This window comes from Bison bison, unplaced genomic scaffold, assembly GCF_000754665.1.
Source record: "Bison bison bison isolate TAMUID 2011002044 unplaced genomic scaffold, Bison_UMD1.0 scf7180017864367, whole genome shotgun sequence".
In the NCBI taxonomy this organism is placed as follows: Eukaryota; Metazoa; Chordata; class Mammalia; order Artiodactyla; family Bovidae; genus Bison; species Bison bison.
This window is the reverse complement of record NW_011494939.1, coordinates 5796112-5798511: the sequence shown is the minus strand read 5'-3', so window position 1 is coordinate 5798511 and position 2400 is coordinate 5796112.

Below are 2400 nucleotides of genomic sequence, written 5' to 3'. Positions count from 1 at the left end.
CTCAAGGCTTGATGATACGTTGATGACCTGCCTCAAGCTTCATTTCAGTCAAATTGCTCTCTCAGAAGCACTCCTTCCTACCATTTGGCCGGACTCCCAGCCTTGTGACCAAATTGCTCTCCAATCAAGGCCCATCACCTTTCCCTTCTCACCACCTTCCTTCAAATTGCACCCATTGACCAGCCATGCTTCCTCCAAACTTATGGCCTGAGCTGTAGAACTACACCTCTTATGGAGGCTCTGAAAATCATGCAACCCAAAGCATCATTTCTGTAACACTAGAAATGCTCCAGACAGGACACACCATTGCACTGTTTCCACTGAGCTGCTACTTTCTTTGTGTGATATTTTTCAAAGTCAGATTGCATTGTGGCCCTTCCTACCATTAATCCCCAGAACTGAAAGGAGTTGTTACAATCCCCTCTTTTTCATAATGACTGTTACAACTTCCTTCTGTTACAACCTCTTTATTATGCCCCTTTCGCCTCCCTCCTTCTGATCAGCCTAAACATTTTACTATTTCTGAACATGCTCTGCCCCTTTGAGCTGGATCAGCCTTTTCACTTTGCTGTTCCTTCTATATGGAATACCCGTCACCATTTTTTATTTTAAAAATGTATTCAGTTATTTACTTTCAGCTGCGCTGGGGCTTCGTTGTGGCATGCAGGCTTAGTTGCCTTGCGGCATGTGGGATCTTAGTTCCCCGACCACAGGTTGAACCTGTGTCCCCTGCATTGGAATGAAGATTCTTAGCCACTGGACCACCAGGGAAGTCCCCTGCTCATTACTGTTTTTCGCTAGCAAATTTTCCCATCCTTTGTACTCCAGCTCAGTATCACCTGTGTAAGAAGCCTTTCCTGTTCTTTCAGGTTTTCAGTTTCTTCCCTGTGTTCCTATGTTGCTTGGTACCTACCTCTCCCTCACTCCACTCTGAGCTCTTAGAAGAACAGGAACTATGTCTTATTCATCTTTGTACCCCTAGCACCCAGTCTAATATCTGACTTGTGGTAGGCCTTGACAAGTATTTGTTAAATAAGTGAGTGACCGAATGGCTTTGCATTCATCTTCAGGTCATCTCTGTATATGATAATGGCCCACTAGGAGGAGTCTCTTTGGAGCCCAGAGCTCAGCACTGAGAAACTCAGGAGTCTCCACTTGTGAGTCAGGATAGGTCTACTGACACTGTGCTTATTTAATGGGCGACTGTCTTCCAACGTGACATTCCCAGAGTACCTCCAGGTATGAAATTATGTTGTCTGGCATGTTACTGTACTGTGCATCGGAATTAGTCCAACTTTCATGGGACAGTGTAGGGTATGGCCCAGCACCTTAACTAATAACTGCTGTCATGTACCCACTGAGGAGCACCATCCTTTATTCCTCCTTCTGCTTTAACACACCAAAGCATATTACAGATGGGTATTTGTCAGCTTGGCAGGCCACTAAGGGTGAAGGTTACATCTGTCACTTGATGTTCACCTAGCCTTGCCTCTGGAACCAAGCACCTGCAGAGTGCTCAACAAACAGTGCTGCCTCACTTACTTTCAACATGTGCTTAGGTTTCCTGTACTACCTGGCTGTCATATGTATCTGGCCTGAGTGAGCTGGGTGCCATGGAAATGTACCTGCTGGTAACAGCCTCACTTGGAAGCACGATGAAATTGCCTAGAAGAGATATATATGCTTGAGTCTCAACTCTGTCATGACTTAGAGGACTAACTGGTGGTGATTAAGAGCATCTGAATTCTAAATTTGACTTTAATGCAGTGTGTCTTAGCTGACATTGGGAGTTATATAATTTTTTCCTTTAGTTTCTCTACTTGTAAGATAGAGACAATGATAGAACCTCCTTGTAAGCTGTGGGAATTTAACAAGGTGATATTTTTAAAGTGTTTAGTACAGACTGAAGCAAAAAAGAGACTTGGTAAATCAGGGCTTCTGCTTATTATCATTATTTGACATGTTGACCGTTTGCAAATATGGAGTTTTAATGCCACAGTGGCCAGCTGGTCAATATTCTAAGCTGGTCTTTGAAATCAAGTGTCAAGAGAAGGGCAAGGCTTTATGATACCAAGCCTCTCTCCTCCATCATGACACTGACATTATAAATCCCATTCTCTGTGCAACATCCAAACTTCATAAGCCAGTTCTTTTCTTTGGGTTCTAGAACTTGCTAAGCCCATGAAGCCACTTATTGAAACATTAAAGCTGATCTAGGCCTCTGAGATCATCTCATCCAACCCACTTATTTTACAGACTGCCAAGGTTACTGAGATCTGAAGAGGGGATAAACCGTGCCTGGCGTCACAGTTGCAGGTGGCAGAGCTGGAGCCAGAACCAGGCTTCCAGATGTGACAGCCCTCCTCTTTCCAGTACACTCTGCCGCCCCTCCTAGAGTTG